Source organism: Spermophilus citellus, assembly GCF_964194105.1.
Source record: "Spermophilus citellus genome assembly, chromosome: 13".
Taxonomy (NCBI): Eukaryota; Metazoa; Chordata; class Mammalia; order Rodentia; family Sciuridae; genus Spermophilus; species Spermophilus citellus.
This window is the reverse complement of record NC_138193.1, coordinates 92,042,338-92,062,024: the sequence shown is the minus strand read 5'-3', so window position 1 is coordinate 92,062,024 and position 19,687 is coordinate 92,042,338. Positions and strand designations below refer to the sequence as shown.

General features: G+C 48.0%; 1 protein-coding gene across 1 annotated transcript in view; it reads right to left on the bottom strand.

Annotated features, from left to right (window-relative positions):
- Window positions 1-19,687, bottom strand: part of GALNT14 (polypeptide N-acetylgalactosaminyltransferase 14) — a gene marked incomplete at its 3' end in the record, with an annotated part of 200,068 nt that overhangs the window by 113,928 nt on the left and 66,453 nt on the right. The gene's annotated exons all lie outside the window — the stretch shown is intronic.

Genomic DNA, 19,687 nt, shown 5'->3' with positions numbered 1-19,687 from the left:
AGGGAAAGAGTGCACCTTCGAAGAACTCACTTCTTATTTAGCTCCAGATTATTCCTGAAACACAGGAAGGGAGCTTAAAGATCGTGTTACAGATATGAACTGACATAAAGGAGAAAACAAGCACGTTAGTGAACACTGATGGATTTAGCAGCTGATAAATGACAGGCTCTGTGCTTGGCATTGGTGATTCGGGGGTGGACATGGAGTCCCAGTGCCTGTGCTCAGTGGATTTCAGCAGGAGGAGGGATGGCCAAGGCCTTCCACAGGCAGAGGTGGCATCAGAATTGAAACCCACTTGCCCAGTCCAGCCATGCCCTTCTCTGACTTAGGTAATGATCTTCCCAGAGGTGTGCCCTGTGCTGGTTCTGCTTAGGCTCTTGTGCCACAGTGCTATCAGCAACATCTGCCCACATCTAGGAGCTAAAGCACAACAAAAGCAAGGGCCAACATCTGTGGCTAATGTTTCTATGTGCTGGCCCACAGGCACACTACCCTGCTAAGTGCGTATCAAGAGGTAAAAACTACAAGATGCAGAGATCTGCAGACCATACTCCTACAACCTGGTAGAAGAATTTTTGCTTCTTATCTACTTGATGAAGCCTCACATGAGAAATTTATTTTAGAACCAAGGAAGGGGGAAAGCTTTGCTTCGCTTAAGAAATGGCTTCTTCCTTTCAGAGAGCATCTAGGAGAGTTTTGAAATCACATTTCCCTTTTCACTTTGGCTACCAGAAAGCTTAGAGCCAAATGTGAAGCTTAACTATAACAACTATAGTTAACAGAATTTGTGGTTCTTTCCTTCTTGGTTGTGATTATCTACACTTATATTTTCCTTGGTTCAAATTCTTTGTTTCTGTTGCTGTGTTATCGTGTATTTATGACAAGTGTCCTCAGTATAAATCATTTTCTTCAGTTGCATAACAGAAAAATCAGATTGGGGGTTTCTGTTTGTAAGTTTGTTTGTTTAGGGAGGTGGTATTAAAAGAGGCGGAAAGGAACAAGAGACATTAGTCTTTCTCATCTAGATTGTCCCTGCCTCAGAAGTGGTTACCAACTTGGGTACTAAGAAGCCAGCCTCACTGGGTGCTCACAGGGTGGTAGAGCTGCTTGGGGGAGGAGGGTTTAGAGAGTGCTCCCTGGGGCTGGGAAGGGCTCTAGTTTTTGGAGTTACCCTGGGGAGTGGAGACTGGGTCTCTTCTCACAGGGCTCTGGGACTACAGGGGAATCTCAGCAGGCACCTGCTGTCCCCAGCCTGAGCTCTGGAGCCCTCTCAACATGGATCTGGAAGCAGAGGGGACTGTAGACCACAAGGGCTAGAAGAGACCAGACCTGTAACTAAGGAGCTCTTCCCCAGCGCCTCCGAAGGGATGAGAACACTGAGGCTGAATCCTCGGGGTGGAGAAGGAGGGCTCTCAAAAGACAGACTGAATTTCCTGCCAGCTCAGCAGGTAGAAGCTTGGCATCGTTTAAATTTGATTTAGAGAAATAAAGAAATGTGACATTTCTTGCACCCTACTGCAGTGGCCTGAAATTCACATCCACCACACGGGATATAAATAAATGAATGAATAAATAAACAAACCTGAGGCCAAAGTGCTTGGGATGAATTCCCAATTGGCTCTTTATCCACCACCGGGGGGGTCCCGCAACCTTGAACACCCAGGGCTAAGGGAGAAGGGAGCATTAGCACAGGACACACCATCTGCAGGGACTGTATGGATGGGAAGGAAGAGAGGTGAAGGGGGAAAAAAAAGTCAGACTTGACGCAGCTTACAGTTAACATAGCATGTGTCAGCAATAAAATATGAAAATGAAAAAGGACAGCCACACAGTCATCTGATTCATTATTACTAACCACTCACTACACATAACTATCCGGGGAAAAGACACGGAACGAGACAGGACCCAGGGGGCAGGATGCATATGGGCAGGTGAGCAAGGTGTGATGGCGGGGAGTACCATCCACCAGAGCAGGGGCGCGTGCCACAAAAATGATCTGCATAAAGTGCCATCGAAAGAGAAGGACTCAAAAAGTGGTTGGGCTGGGCTTTAGCAGATGGAAAGAACTGGAACAGAATGAGGTGGCATGAGGAGCCCACAGGGCAGATGAAGGTGAGGGCTCCCACCTGTGACCATCGATGATCTTTGGGGTACTTGAGGCACATGTACTGGTCACAGACAGGACTACAAACACTGTGCTCAGGTGTCTAGATTGTGAGCTACAGTCAAGGCAAAAAAAAAAAAAAGAGAAGCTAGGGAAAGAATGATGGGGACAGATATCCAGGGATGATCTGAGATTGCAGCCTGGGTGAACAGGGAGTAGAGGAGAAAGAGGATTCCGGAGGAAAATGAGCTCAGGTTGAGGGCGCACTGAGCCTGTGGTCCCAGTGGACCACTCCAATGAAATGAGGACCTCGGGTACAGATGCACATTATGTGAGTGCTCAGTTTTATACACGATAACCTGATCTCTCAAAAACGGATAAATTAGTGGAGATCCGCAGTCATCTAACCAAAGGATTCTTCACCTTACAAAAGCATTAATAATAGGGTACTTGAAATAGTTAGCTCCCCTGGTGAATATAAAATAGGCTTTAATATTTTTTTAAAAGGTGACTTACACCTCTCTTTTCAAAAACTCATCTATTGTGTGAAGTAAAGCATAGCTATGTATGAATACGGAATGAGCGGGGAGACCCAAGCCACGTAAAATTAATCAAGGTAGAAATCGTGAAGAAGTGATGAATCTGAAAGGCAGTCCTGAATTGTTGAAAAGATTGAAGGCTCAGAAAAGTAGGGGTCTGGGGTCTCACTGGGATGGGGGCGCCTCCATCTCCCTACTCCTCTTGAATCCAGGAATGGAATCAGTGGAGCCGGCTGGGAAATGTGGAATCCGGCTCCAGTTCCAATCTGCTTCTTCTTCACAGATCCCAACTCCATCTTTCCATCTGTGGAGATGAGAAACCTGTGGTGACCCTTCAATCGCTTCTGCTGTCAGATACTCCCTGTCCACTCTATCCCTAACCCCGCTGGCTCTCACTTCAAAACTGATCGAGCATCTGTCTCTTCCTGCCACATCCACCGCAGGGTTCACTGGGCCTTACTTGATATGGCCCCTATCACCCAGCTCTCTGCATCTCCAGCTTTCCTCTCTACCCTCAGGCAAGCCCACACCACCCCTCCAGCTCCACTGCCCCCTGCTGATCTTCAAACACTCCTGTTGCCTTGGAGCCTTGGCTTGAGTTCTTCATTCCACCTGGAACACACTCCCCCACGTACTTGCAAGACCAGGTCCAAAGCCTCCTTCCGTCTTTGCTCAAATCTCACTTTCTCATTCTCATTCAGCGTCCTGCTGCAACCGGCAGCCTGCCCTCCTTCACAGCTCCACTCCTCCCTCTGGCTCTTATTTCTTTTTTACATAGCATTTACTTCCTTCTGACTTACTTTATTGATTATGCTTATTATTTATTGGCCCTCTTCCCCTGCTAAAAATGAAAGCTAGCAGGGTTCTTTGTTTTATTTTGTACCTAGCCCCTAATAGCTGTTCAATAAATAATGTAGGAATGAGTCGATGAATGAGTAAAGAAAAACAAACCATGAGGATAAGCAAGAGGGGAAAAACCACAACTCAACAACTCCGGCCAAACACATGGCCTTTGAAGATGGGAGGGATCTAGTCCCTGCGGGGGCCACTGTCTTGAGGGGCTCAGACAAGGTATGAAAATTCTCTGGGATCTCCATATGACGAGAGAGAGAGAGAGAGAGAGAAAGTTTTGTGTATTTCCCATAAATTATTTAATTCATTCAACAAACAGAGTGAGAACCTACTACTACTAGGTCCTATGCATAGAAAGATAAGTCACCACCCACACCAGTCTGTCCTCAGTCCAGAGAGTCTTTGTTTGCACAAAGACTCCCAATACAGTATGACAGCAGAATACAGTTGGTTTGGCAGTCACATAATACAACACTCATTTCATTTGTAGAAAGTGCACTGAAATCATAGATAGAATAATCAATGAAGGGGTGGGGGTGTGGGGAAGGATCAAGGATGACGAGAAAATGGCCCTGCAAGGCTGAAGCAGGCCTCCCTGGATCTTGGAGACCAGCTCCAGAAAGGCCCACCCACCCACCCACTTTCTGCGCTGCTGTCAGGTTTGCTGACTGACTGCCAAGTGGGTGTACTGTACTCTGTAACAACATGGTGAAGGGCTGGTAACTTATTTTATTATAAGATCCTTTAATCACCCAAAGATCCATTAGTTTCTTGGGATTGTTTCATCATGCTCCCATTAGGAAGCCTTTTAAAGCCACACATTGTTGTAAAAGACAGGCCTTTTGTCCTGACCCATCAGAGTTCCCAGAAATATTTGGAAGGACTCAGCAGTAAAATAATACACCACTCATTTCATCCAGCCTTTGCCTTGTGCTTGCAAACTCAACACACTGCGCTCTTAAAATAAACACACTGGGTAGACAGCTTTCTTTTCCCCAGAACCCAAGGTTTCCCATTCAAAGCAAGCAATGTTTTCCTCTTACATTCCCAATTATTATCATTGACTGACACCACCACCACCATCTTCATTGAGACATTGATTTATTAAGTGTCCAATTGTGCTTAGGATGTAATTCAGAGCAAAATAAACAGATAAATAGTCTCTCCAGTCTAGGAACTTGTACTTCAATACTCTGTATTAACAGTGCACAAACTAGAAATGAATCTTCTAGAAATTGCATACTGACTGTACTCTATCTCAAGTGCATTTGGGTAGTCAGATGTATGGGGTGTCAGATCCTGTCAAGCATCAGAAATTCACACGGGAGAAGTTCACACAAAAGAGCAATCTCTGTGGTTCTTCAGAAAGGACTTCGGGATGGGGTGTGTGTACAGGTAGGCATCAGGAATCCTGTGCATGCTGGGAAGAGATCGGTGACCAGGTTGCTTATGGATGGGATCAGGTACAGGATACAGACTGAAACTGAACAAGTTATGAGCAGTCCTTGGGCTAACCACTTTTCATGGATTAACTCATTTAATCTTCACAGGATTCCAACATAGTAGGTGCAATTATTATTCACATGAATTATTTTATACACGAAAGGAAAAAAGATGAGAGTAGAAACTAAAATTATGTGTCCAAGTACCAGAGACAGGGTTTGAATCTAACCAGGCTGACCCAGCCCCACATTCTTACAGTACTACGCATACACCCAGACATAAAGTACTTTACAGGGCATTGGTTGGAACATTGCTATCTTGTAATAGAACACTGTGGCATGGAGATTTATGTCAACTACCTTGCTTCTGAACAACACTTTTTGATTGTTGGCCTATAGGCTAAATTTGGCCCATAAATATGATTTATTTGAATATCCAGGATTTTTTTCTGATCTAATCTAATTTGGTTTTCCATTCTCCATGTTCCCACCATTCTTTGCTATCCAGCTCCCTCATTTATGCCCCTTATTTCAAGTTTGGGAGGCTTGCTTTAGAATTTGCCACATTCTCACCTCTGTCAGCTCATGTAGTCTTTAAAATGTTTTTCCAAAGGAGACAAGACAAAGCACGATCCCCTTTACACATGGAGAAAGTAAGGTTCTGGAAAGTTGAGCCCCTCAACTCGGGGCCATATGTCAAGAAATGGCCTGGCTGGAGGTGGATCCCATCCCAGCTTTCTGCTTCTTCCTAAGGAGCTCAGTCTTGCCTCCCAGATCCACTTCTCTGCAGAGTTCTGAAGAACTCGGGGTGCACAGTGCCAGTGATTGACAGGAGGAATGAACACTCTTATGGACAAAACCAGGACAGGACCTGACTTGGAAGGCTGAGCTGCTGGACTACGAAGAGGGGAATCCAGGGGACCTCACCCTGCAGCCTTGGCCCCAATCAGACCCCAGTAAGGCGAGTGAGGAAGGTAAGTGACCAACACCTGACCTGAGGTCAGCGAGTGGGCTATTTACAGGCTTTCCCACAGGGTAACTTCATCCCGGGGGAAGTCAGTTATCCTGCTGAAAATATCCTAATTCACCCCAAACCTGAGACCCCTCACCTTCCCCAAGCTGCTCCCCACCTTCCTACTTCCTAGTGTGCTAGGTCCAGGGTTTCCCCTTGAGGCCACTCTTGGGACTTTAAGTAGTCAGTTCCGGAGCTGGGTCTTCTTATGGAGTCTCTAGCCTGAGATCTAACGTGCACCACAGGTAAAATGTCTTACTGTGTACAACTAAGCACAGGCAGGGGAGGAGCAAGGCATGCCCCAGTTTCCCCTCAGTATCTGAACTCAGGAGAGCCTGAGATAGTGACCCTGAAGAATCAAATGTGTGAAAGGATGCTGATGTTGGTGGAAAGTCAGGTGAGGCAGGGATGGGAGCCTGGAGGCTGTCCCACCGCCTACGCATCTCTGCCACACTTTTTATTCTTGCATCTAAGAATCTTTTCATTCATTGTTACAGCTTCCACAGAGAGGTCTCCCCCAGCCTTGGGGAGGCTCAAATAACTCATAACAATGGGCCAAATTTGGCCAAAGTCCAACAATCAAAAATTATCATTCAAAAGTCAGTTATTGTTTGCTTTTAGAAGAAGAGGTGGCCTTGAGCAAGAGTTTCCCATATCTGGCTGTATGTCAGAATCACCAAGGACAGCTTCTACAAAGTGCAGATTCCTAGGCCGTATCCTAGACATATCAAATCACAAACTCTGTGAGCAGGCCCTGAAATCTGCACGTCTACCATCTCTAGAGATAAGTCTCCTACCTTAAGTGCTCAAAGCTGGGAGAGAGTTGTCTTCTTGCCCATCACCAGGAAGGGGAGGACACACCCAGCCAGAGCCACACCACAGGCACCACCGCTTACCAAACTCCATCTTGAGGCTTGCTTTCAGTGCCAGTACCAATTCATTCTGGGTAGTATTGGCCAGCTGCCAAGCACCAGTCCCTTGGGAATCCAGCTTAGGATCCACAATAGGTGGATTTAGAACATCTTAATCCAAAGCTGCTGAGCCTATGAGAGCCAGTTCCCAGCCCTCTGGGAGAAACAGCCCAGACATGAAGGCCATAAGATCATCTGCCTAGATCCCAGGGCTGAGATAACTTTATCACTCCATGGTGGACCCTTGGGTGTACGTGTTGTCCACTCTAGGAGAAGGGGTAGAGGGTAGGAACTCCATATTGATCTTTTTCATATTTTCATATGAAACTATAGACTTGGAACCCTCCTGGGTCCATGTTTTTGGCTGGGGGATGTACAAATGCCCAAATGTGCCTTTTACCAGGCACTTTTCCTGAGGACCCTGGTAAGAAAGAACAGGAAAAGGAAGACAGAACCCTCATGGTGGCTGGACTGCAAGACCTAGCCCGGCAGCTAAGGCTGGAGAGACCTCTTCCTGGAGGCTCAAACGATGAATGGAAAGATTCTCAGAAGCAAAAATAAAGAGAGTTCTAGAGATATGCATGCCCTGGCACAGCCTTCCCACCGGAACCCCCACCTCATCCGCCTTTCTATCCACATCTCCATCCTTCCATGGATACTGTCATTGCTCCTCAGCTGAACTACCATGAAAGTGTGACCTCATCCTCTCCCCCTTGCCCACATAATCTGTCCAGAGCTCTACGTGGACTCTTTCATTCTGTGTAAATCAATTCCCCACCCCAGACACCAGAGAAGTCGGGGCTGAACTCGACTCCTCCGTTACTTATCAGGATTCAGAGCTGAGCCAGCTGCTGACCGGCCCCTTCCCACCAGGAGTCCTGCACTGGCCAAACGCTCCCCCCAGCCCCCAGGTCCATCTTCCTTCCTTCCTCTCTTTCCCTCCCCGCTCCAGCCAGCCTTCCCTCAGAATGAGAGGGGACAAAGCACAGGCTGTGAGCAGTCCTATCCTTGCAAATCCCTCACATTACCATAGTGGACATTTCACCCAGCTGATTCTCTACAGGGTGACACATTTATCCACTGCTTTCTCTTCGGTCCTTGTCTGCTCTACTCAGTGCAGTGGTCTGTCTGTCCATATCAGCATCTTCGGTTTGGGATCCCCCACTTCTCAGGGGCAGGGTCTATGTCTTCAGCTCCTTCTCAGGTATCACGTGCACACTTGCACTTATTAAATGCTTAAAGTGAGAGTGATTATTGTTCAAGACCACTCAGAAAGAGGACCTGAGGCTCTTCAGCAATCCCCCAAAGTTCAATCAAGGGTTTCTCAAGCTCCAAGCCAGAGCCAAGCTGACTCAGCTGCCTGGCTCCCAGGTACCAGGCCATAGCCAGGTGCATGGACGCTGGGCTGGGGCACTGTGGAAGCACACTGGCAGCTCCTTCTCTGGCCCTGACTTGTGGGGAACCCTACAGCTCACTGAGGGGAGAGGGTGCAGAAAGGGGAGGAGCTCAGGCCAAGAAAGGGAGAGGAAGCTCCAGGGCAGGGAAGGAGGGACCAAAATGGACAGCACCCTTTTCAAAGTGTCAGGGACCCAACCAGAGCTGGAAGGAGAGACCTAGCTCCAAACCCACGGGCCCATACGCTTCGTTCCCCTTCATTGGGGATTCTGCTCAGGTCCCCTTTACAGATTCCCTTCTGACTTTGCATTAAATTTTACTACAACACACAGCTTGCAAACGACATTAGAACCACTTATGACAGCCTTTATATGCCTTGGTTTAAATAATAAACATTTTCATTTCCCTCTTCTTGCAAAATGAAACTCTCAGGGGGCAAAGTATGGAAGAGTATGGGACCAAGGGATGGGAGATGCAAGGCAGAGGAGCAGGAAACAGATGCCACCAACAGCCACAGAGACCTGTTCGCTCCCACTTCATCTGCACAGGGAAGTCCCATCTCACTGTCTCTGAGCCAAGTGCTCAGCACCACGATTCCCATTACCGACAAGAAAGCAGCGGTCCTAAGGTGTGAGGGGCTGTGCTGATGTGTACAGCTCATGGGGTCCCCGTTGGAAGCAGGCTCAGGATGGGGTCCACAGCCTCATGGTGGATACCCCGGAGGAAACAGGCTGAAGAGGAAGAGGCCAAGAAGAGGAATGGGGTTTGCACAGAGACCCTGGGGGAACAGAGCTAAGCAGGGACAGAACCAAGGTCCCAGTGATTTGAGGCTGAATGAGCCTGGTGCCCACATCCAACTTCTAGGGCCTCAGTGGCCACAGCCCTGTCCTAAGCAAAGCAGAAGCAAATCACTTCTGGGATGTCCTAAATGTAGGCCAGCGTCACCGCTCCCGAGTGCAATCATTCACGCTCCCAGGCCTCTCACTAAACTTGAGGCGTCAGCAACCAGCCCACTTGTTACTTTCCTTAACTAATGCCTTTCTATTTCCTGCAGAGTAAACAACTTGATTCCATTAGATGCTGTAAAATATTCACCAAGCAGCTGAGAGGGCTGCTTTCTCCCCAGCATGCAAGGGGGAAGACAGCCCTGGTTAGGCCCTGAACAAAGATCAAGGGGCCTCACCAGGAACTTCCAGGCAGTGACACTTCCACCAGGGGAGGGTGGAGGGAGAACTGGGAGGGCAGAGCGGGGAGCCAGCGGCACAGACATGGGAGGCCCAAAAAGCTAAGGGGCACCACATGCACCATGGGGTCCTGTCCTGGGTCCTGGAACAGGAACAGGACATCAGCGGGAAACCGGTAAAATCCAAATGAGGTCTGGACTGGAGTGGATAGTCATGTACCCACGTTGGTTTTCCACTCGAGACAGTCCACAATCACGTGTGGTAACTCTCAGGGAAACCGGTGGAGGAGAATGGGGAACTTGCTGTATTATCTTAGCTACGTTTCTGTAAATTTAAAATTATTCTAAGCTTAAACTTTATTTTTTACAACAGTCAATGTACAGCCTTCTTGGAGGTGAGAGATTACCCATGACGGCTGGTGGAGCCTAGGGACAGCCTAACACCCACAGGGACTTTCCCTGCCTCAGCCTTACCCAAGAGGGACCCTGCAAACCACAGATTGTAACTAAAGAGGAAATGAGCAAGGGGAGATGGAGAGAGACAGTCATTGCCATGGAGATGTAAGTCCAGGTTCTGGGGCGGGGGGTGCTGCATCATCTTAATGAGACCACCTTCTTGGCAAGAAGTCCACTGGGGCCTGATTCAACCCTGCCAAATCCTGTCTCTGAACACAGGTGGTGATGCTCTTCCTGGGTTCTCTTATCCAAGGCAACAGCATGGTTTCCCAACTTTCAGAGAGGATTGGGCACTGTGGTTACAGATGGTACAAAGGGTAGGCGTGACAGTGCATTTGTGTACCACCTGGCTGCAGTGCCCAGTGGTCTGGTCAATCACCAGTCCTGATGTTGCTGTGAAGGTATTTTTAAGGTGCAATTCGCATTTATAACCATCAGGCCTTGAGTCAAGCAGATTACCCTTCATTATGGGGGTGGGTCCCATCTAATCAGTTAAAGGTCCTAACAGCCAAGATCCGGGTTTCCCCACAAAGGAATTCTGCCTCACAACTGCAATGCAGAAACCCTGCTTGAGTTTCCAGCCTGCCTCAAAACTGCTGCACCAATTATCAAGAATACAAGTAACAACAAATGCTGGCGAGGATGGGGGGGGGGGGAGGTATACTCATACATTGCTGGTAGGACTGCAAATTGATGCAACCATTCTAGAAAAAAAAAAACTTGGAATAGAACCACCATTTGACCCAGTTATCCCACTCCTAGGTTTATATCCAAAGGACTTAAAATCAGCACGCTACAGTGATACAGCCACATCAATGTTTTTAGAAGCTCAATTCTCAACAGCTAAGCTATGGAACCAACCTAGGTGCCCTTCAACAGATGAACAGATGAAAAAAATGTGGTATATATACACAATGGAGTATTACTTAGCCCTTAAGAAGAATGACTTTATGACATTTGCCAGTAGATGGATGGATCTGGAGCCTATCATGCTAAGTGAAATAATCCAGTCCCCCAAAGTCAAAGGTCAAATGTTTTCTCTGGTATGTGGAAGTTAACCCACAATAAGCAAGTGGAGGGGAAGAATATAGAAGTAGTAGATTAGACAAAGGAAATGAAGGGAAGGGAGGAAGGATGGGAATAGGAAAGACAGTGGAATGAATCAGTCTTAACTTGCCTGTGTGTGTGTGTGTGTGTGTGTGTGTGTACATATATGAAAAAAATCACAGTGAATCCCACCAACATGTACAGCCACAAGGGGTCCTAACTAGAATAAGATACATTCTGTATTATATAATTATATTGAAAGGATTCTACTCTCATGTATAATTAAAAAGAACCAATAAACAAACAAACAAAAAACCCTGCTGCACCAACTCTGACCTAAATTGGCAGCCTGCTGGCCTGGCCTGTGCATTTCAGACTTGCCAACCCCCACAACTGATGAGACCATGTCCTAAAATAAACCAGCACATGCACACACACACACACACACACACACACACACACACACACACACACATCCTCCTCTCTCCCTCTCTCCCTCATACTAGTCCTACTTCTCTGAAGAACCCTGAATAATAAAGGAGGCAGGGGTTCAGGAAAACAAATCCCACGCAGAGGTCCCAGGGCCCTTCCCCACTTGCTGTTCTGTGACGCTGCCTCCGAGGGTTTAGAGATACCTTCCACGAGAGAAGCCACCTCTTCATCACTCAGTCACTGAAATAAAGACTTCGTATTGATTGTCTTAAGAGGATGTCTTCCCCTGCGCTCAAAAGTGACAGTAAGTGACAAAGATTTCAGAAACAGCTTAGTGGACATTCCCTTCACTATCTCTCATTTTCAACTCAAAAATAACAACACATCACTCAACGTCCCACCCCCACCCCAGACACGAGTGCTCCAGGATGACAGGTTCCTCGGAGATGAGAACAAATGTGCCACCGCACAGGAGATGCCATGGCGGAGCGCTGTCAGCCAGCGGCACGCAACAGAAGTGCCTCAAGGGAACAGGTTAGTCCTTCTGGATGTCCTCTGTCCACTGTCCCCCTGGCAAAGAAAAGAGTGGCATCCACAAAGCTGCTCCGGCTATGGGCTGGACGCTGACCCAGAGGCTGGTGATCTGAGTTGCAGCCTCAGTACCCAACATGGCCCTGAGTCACTTGTCCCTGTGTTCCCGGGAGCCTTGCTTCCCCACTCTGCAAAGCAGAGGACTTTCCTCAAAGGAAACATTAGAGACCTTTCCAGGTGGGATGATGATATCCCAGAAATCAGGTTGCCAGAGGACACCTTAGAGGTCCAGCAATAGTGTGGGAAGCAGGGAGCTGTCCAGGGGCTGAAGCCCCCCACCCCCACCCTGGACACCTCCTCCAGGAGGGGTAGCAAAGAGCAGCAGCGGCTCCTGGCAGATGTCAGGGTAACCCTCCACTCAGCCAGATGTCCCCACTCTGCGTCAGTCCTGCCACTGCAGCTCCTGCCCACTGTCACTGCTGACCTGGGAAGGACATGTGCTCAGGCAAGTGGAAGAGAAACTCCAGCCTTAAGCAGCCTCGACTTCAGGGGGAGGCCAGGAGGCAGATGCTTTAGAAATCAGGGGCCTCTTAATAGCCTGTGTCATTTACCTTTAAGTTAGGGTCACAGATTTCACAAATAAAAGCGAAGCCAGCCAATCCCAAAAAACCAAATGCCAAATGTCTTCTCTGATATAAGGATGCTGATTCATAACAGGGATGGGGCAGGCAGCGTGGGAGGAACAGACAAACTTTAGATAGGAAAAGAAGGGGATGTGGGGAGATGGAGGTAGGAAAGGCGGTGGAATGAGACGACATCATTACCCCAAGTGCCTATATGAAAACACGAATGGAGTGACTCTACTTTGTGTTCAACCAGAGACGTGAAAAATTGTGCTCTATTTGTGTACTATGAATTGAATTGCATTCTGCTGTCATATATAATAATAATAAATAAAAGAAAAAAATTTTAAAACTACAGGACACTCAATTAAACTTGAATTTCAGGTCAACTACAAAATATCTCAAGTAACATTTGGGGCATTTCCTAAGAAAACCTTTGTTTGTCTGTTTCTCTAAAATTCAAACAATTCAACGATCCTGTGTCTCATCTGCATGCCTGATTCAAGGGGTAGAGTGCTGTGACAGTGACCACACCAGACCCTGCTTGTCACCAACCTCAGTACAACGAGGCCTCATTCCTCACGGCTGGGAATCACTCACTCACCCACACTCAACCCTAAGCTGAGCAGAGGGGCCGCTATGACCCAGCACCAGACCCACACCAAGGCACAACCCTAGTGCTCCCAACTGGCCCCCGCTTGGCCCCCCATCTTGCGTTCCACTTCTTATACCTGTATGCCTCTGCTGGGGCTCCACCAGAGGACACCTACCTGACACTCTCGGTCCCTTCCCTGACCTTATGACCAGCAACTCTGCTCCAGTATAAAAGGTGAAAGACCCTGACAGCCAGGGCAGCTGGCCACTTCCTCTGGGTACCACCATCCTCTCTGGTGGATCTGACGTTAAAGACAGCTATGACCTCAGACCCTGTGCTTACTGTAGACGAAAACCTGCTCCCTGGCCCTGCAGCGGGTGGAGCTCTCCACCAAGTGAGTGCCATTCTCCTGAACTCCCGTCTTCCCCACTTGCTCTGCTCTGTCCGTCACCAACTCAGATAAGCTGTGGTTCGGATCTTGGCCAAGGACCACACCAACCCAGGAACACCAAAATTTGCTGGAGCTGTTCCATCGGTGACTTGAATCCCAGGGCTGTCCTATCCCGACTAAGAAGCAATATCCTGCTTCCACCACAGCCTTGCCTCAAGGGGTTGCTGCTTCTCAGAAGCCCAAGTCCAAAAATGGTCAGGCTTCTGCCTGGACTGGCCTCTCAGCTACCTTGGCATCTGTGCTTTCTAACGAGAGATATACGAGGGCATTAATATTTTACTAAGACTAAACCCTTCTATTTATATCAGTGTTTCTGTAGGCCACGGCAGGCAAGAGGCTAACAAATCTAATCAAGGCTGATAAGTTCCCTCTTGACTTCTTTTACCACTTCTTACCCACCTATGAGCCCAACCATCTTTTTGCTAAGAACTTCACAGGATGCAGTCCTCCAAAGCCCAAGGGAAGTGAAAATGAGCCCAGCTGTCACCCCTCCAGCCACCAAACTTACTATATGCCTCATGTATGCCAGGCACGGCTCAGCAAGGCCCAGGGTATGCCAGGCACTGCATCAGACCCTGCCTACAAGGAGGTCACCCATTACTTAAGCAGACAGACAAGCAAACTGGCTGCATCAAGGAAGTGTGACAAATGTTCCGATCACCTGGGGCGAACTGTCTGCTTAATGGCTGGACTGATTTTTTTTAAAATGTGGTTTGAGATGAGACTGAAGTCACATTAACATACGTATGGACTTATCCTGACCGTTCCATCAATGTGACCAAGGATCATCTTGGAGTGGCTGGCTCCTCCTTACCATTCCTGTCTCATCTTAAATGTCCCCTCCTCTGAGAAGCTCTCCTCAGTGGCCTGATCTAAAGCAGCCCTGTCACTCCCCATGCCATCAGGGAGACTTATTGTTATGATGGCATTTAGCAGTGTCTGGCCTTTTCTTGTTTGTTCGTGGGTCCTCCACTTAGAGCTGATTCTTGTCTGTCTCCTTCAACGCTCCACCGTCAGCACCCAACACAGGGCCTTGGCTGCCCGGCCTTGCTGCACAAACGAAGGAACAGAAAGAACCACCACCCCACGGTTCCCCACCTCCAGGGGCCTTTGAATGTCACATGAGGGCACTGAGAGCTACGTTCAATTTATTCCAGAGCCTAACGGGCTTTACTTGTTTGCCTACTCTGGATAAAGCCCCATAGGAGCAATAAAATGTCACATTTCTTTGCCTGGGATTGGAATGATATCAACTCGGTATTACTGGTTCCCATGCGAATCAGAAACTAATTAGTAAACAGATTTTGGTTATGAAAGTGGAAAAACAAAAGCATCGTGACATCAGAACCATTTGTTGAGTGGAGAATATCTTTGAGGACAGGAGGAGACCCTGGAGTACAACATAAAGTAGATAAGGTCCTCCCAGTGGAGGACAGGCTGGGTGGCCAGGCTGAAGCTCTAGGCCCTGCGGAGCCAGGGCAGAAACCACAGCAGGGTCCAGTCCACCGACCAGTCTGAACAAAGGATGAGATTTGGTTGTGAAAACATTGCTCATAAAAAAAAAAAAAATCATGCTCTGGAAAAGGAGTAATTTCAACGAAAGCTGAAATTATTATTCGCAGCACAGACAGCTCATATCTTCAGGCTCGCTGCTATCAAATGGCTTCTCTCTCCAACACTGGCACTCTTCAGAAGGGCTAATGAAAATTTGGAAAGCGTAAACCCATCAGAGAGGCACCGGCACGCTGCTTCTCATTTATTCTAACATTTTTAAAAACATAAGTGACACAAAGCACTTCTCCCTTTGGAGGCTCTGACCTTTGGATAGCACTTTAAAGGCCTGAATTAAAGGTGTCCTATAAAAGCCCAGCCTTGTCATTTCACTTGATCAAATGACTGGCCTTTAGAATGCAAAACTTCAGGGTCCAAACAGAACAGCCCAGGTCAGCGAAGACTCCAGCTGCCTGTGATGCCACTATCTGATTTCTGAGCCCTGGTGTGCCCTCTACCTCTGAGCATCTGTGCCACCAATCGAAGCAGGGCACTGGGACACCAGAGGAACCTCCTGTGATGACAAGGGCTTTGAGCAGGCTCACGGCAATGGGGACAGGCTCCCTGCTGGCCAGCCCCTGGATTAGATCACTGGAATGGCCACTTGAAGGGGACCGAACAGAGGATGTTGCTTGTCCTGGCTTCCAGGGCCACAGGGGAAAGATCCTTCTCACACTGGTGGCTTTATTTTTGTTGTGAAATGTGGCCCAGCCAAAGAGGCCAACCAGAGCTACGGCTCAGCCTGACACCAGTGTCTCTATTCGTGCTGGACAGCCTGAAGAGACTTGGATGGGCTGGATGTGGTGACTCTCCTCGCTGGCCTCCTTTCAATCTAACCGGAGTACAGCTTAGTTTAGAAATTGGATGTGCTACTGAAAATCCAATTAAAAATTTGAACTTCGGGTCAAATTGAAAGCCCCGGGGGTACAGGCGATCTACAGCAGAGATTCTGGCTCCTGAGTATCAGTGTGCCCCAAATCACCCAAGAAGCTCCTAGCACACAGATTCCCAGGCCCTGCTCCCAAAATTCTGATACAGCAGATCTGAGGGTGGGGTGTTGGGAGTCTGCACCTTAGTAAGCTTCCCAAGTGATGCTGAGGGAGGCAGGTGACAGGTGGCTCACACACTGAGGAAACAGCAAATTGAAGGTGGCAGTCTTCTGTTTTGTCCATGTCCGTTTGGTAGATTGAAGCTTATCTGTTCTGCTCTCTTTCCTAGGACAGTTATCTCAGAAGCATGATTATGAGAAAGGATCAGTGTTTAGGTCAGTGAATCCAGAGGAAGAAAGAGCCTAAATCATCCCTAGGATATCCTGGAGCTTGGGTCAGGGGACATCAGGGCCCAAAGCCACTGGCCAGGCCCTGTGACCCAGACACATAGGCATCACCACCATAATCCAGTCCCTGTGACTACAGGTCAGCATGCCTATGGAAGGTATAAGGTCATCCAGCCCAGGGGTTCCGTGCCTTTCTTGTGTGTGTGCTACCCAGAAGCCTGGGCACCCCTTCTCAGAAAGATGCCGATCAGTGCATAAAATAAAATACAAATAAATATAAAATTCCTACAAAGAAAACAAATGATACTGAAGTAGAGTGTTTCAAAATATTTTTTAAACTTGTGATATAGTAATTCATAACGTTTCTTCATTAGCTGCAATTTCAGATAAGTGACAAGATGAAAAAAAAAAGCAATACAACAGCTACAGAAAACTTTCCAAACCCTTGCAACAGCCGCAGTGTGTGAGGGTGAAGTCAGACCAAGCTTGGGCACCGGCTTCACCATGGAGGCACTGGGCCTAGCTCCAAGTCAAAGGCAGAGACCCTTCCATGGTCACCAGAAGGACAATCATTAGGCACTTTATTTTGCATGTCCCTTGAGTCTTATATCACCACAATAAAACTACATTCTACCTGAGGATGGGAAGCGCCAATTCAGCCAGGGAGGTGTGCTGAGGTGACTTGGACATCAGGAACCTGGGCTTGTATCCTGTCACCCATTTGTACCTCCCCATGTCTGGGCTCTCCTACCCAGCCCTGGAACCTGGAGGCCGACCACAACAAACCCATTCTTGGGCTCCCTAATACTAACCCTGGTTTAGGGTTGGGTAGAGCCAGTTGGAGGCACTGACAGGAGACCCAAGGAGAGAAAGGCTGGGGATTTATTCCCTGACTCTTCTTGGTAGTTCCATCTCCTGTTGGGGTCCAAGATGGCCCCAGCTCCCTTCCCTGCTCATCCTGCCAGCCCTGTGTGGTAAATGCTTCCTGCCATGGCTGGCCCCTGAGGAGCTGCCTCACCCCTGCGCACAGATCTTTAAAAAGCCCCTCGTCACAATACCCTCAGAGACAGCCCTGAGGGTGCTGCCATCTCTTGCAGTGGATCCCACTGACACGACCCTCGCTGAGACAACCTTCATGGAGTGAGGGTCTCTCCTGAGCCTCGGCTTCCCATCTGTGGAAGGGGAACTGCAGCACCCACCTCACAGGAGCTGTGAGGACCAGATGGGGCAGGGGCCAGCAGGCTGCCTGGACCCAGGAGCTCCTGGTGACTGTCACTGATCATGGGCTCTGAGGACAGGTCACCCTGCTGATGGTCCTGGTGAATTGATCTGCTAGACCTCTTGACCAGACTCAGTTTAGGGGTGGTCTTCTGCGGGTACAAAGAACTCACAGGCCTTTGGCCTATGGAAGTGCTCTGCAGCCCACAGACCACTCTTCAAGGGAGAAAGGGGAGGGAGGGCCTGGGGAGCTGAGGGGCTATATATAGGGTACCCTCTAGGTTCTCTCTCCATCAGCCTCCTTTCCCACTTTGGCAGTGAGCCCTCCCATCTGACACATGCACCGTTTTCATATAGAATGCCCCATTTGTCCCCCACAGCATTATGAACTAGACCTCATGACACCACTTATTTTTCTAGATGACAGAACGGTCAGATATTACAAGACTTGACCAGAGTCTTGCCCACAGCTACCAAACTCCTGGACTGGTCCTAGCCCTTGAGTTTTTTGGGCCATGTCTTAAACGCTTGTCTAACAGAAGACCTAAGGGGACAGAAACAAATGGGTCAACAAAACTCTTGACCGCCAGTAGTCTGGGAGCTAGAAGGAAGTCCTTCCACTGAGAATCAGAAATGTCATCAGAGACACAGTCATCTGCCTACCCGTCACTGAGTGTTTGTGTTCAATTGTGTAGTTGAGTGAAAATTAATTTCAGTCAAAAATAAAGACAAAAAGAAACACCTTATGCTTAAGTACAAGTGGGTGAGTTGAAAATATCAGCCTCTTTATTTCTCAGGGGAAACGTTTTCTTAACATTGGCTACAAAGCTGAGAGTAACCAGCTTGGCAACTGTGTCTCCTCACTCATCTGGCATTAGTGAAGGGGAAAAAAAACACACAAAAGAAAACAAAACAGAAAACAATGTAAGTTCTCCTTGAATTAAAAACAGAAGCCACAGCTTATGTCTACTCTAAATAGAAATGATCTAAAATTTCATCTACCTATCCTCAAATGCTACCCGTCCTGAATAACTGCTATCAGAAATTCGATTTAACATGTGATTCATTGATAATGCCTGCTACAGTCTGAATGTTTGGGTCCCAAAAGAAACATATTCATATGCAAAAATCCTATTCCCCAAGGTGAAGGTATTAAGAAGGGGTCCTTGGTAATGATTAGGTCATGGGGGTGGAGCCCACATAAGTAGGATGAATGCTCTTATGAAGGAGGATCCAGAGAGACCCCTTTCCACCATGTTAGGACACTGCAAGAAGATAGCATGCATAAGCCAGAAAGTAAGTATTCCCCCAAACAACTCGACCTTAAGCCAAGTTTATGGTATGTTATTATATCTGCTTGAACAACATAGACAAAGACAATGGCAGATTATATTTTTCCTACCCTTGTGACGGGAAATTCCTATTCTCTTTGATGCTTGAGATCGACACCATCCCGAGTCCCTCCCCTCGAAGCCCTTTAAATGCTCCATGGTCATTAATTTCTACAATGCCTCTGAGAGGAAGACAGATGTCATTAGCTGCACTTCACAGGTGAGGAGACCAGAGGCAGAAAGGCTGACTTGCTTGCCCAGGGAGAAAGGAGACTAGGATGGCACCAGCTGTACCTGAATCAAGGTGGTCCCAGGTCAGGCAGAATCTCTCAGAACCACCCACCTTTTCCAGGCTTTCTCTGTCCACCAGAAACAAGTCACTCTGGTCTCCACTTTTCCAACAATCCACTTCAACCCCCAGCACACACACACACACAAGCCCGCCATCAAGGGCCTCCTTCAGAACAGGCGCCATTTCACTTAAACAGGACCAGGGTGACACAGTCCTGCTCCCACCAGAGAAAGCCCTTCAGTAGAGAGAAGGAACTGATTATACACTCCTGAGCTTAATAGGGGAAAGCAAATCCATTCCAAATAAATTGAATCAGCCTTCACAGAGCACGAGGAACCTGTTCATAAAACATTTGCTAACCATTAACTGCAGTCCTGCTATTAAATGCTGTTAATAGCAGCTCCTCAGAGCCGTGCCTCACCAGTGTAGCTGTACCTTTAATGGGC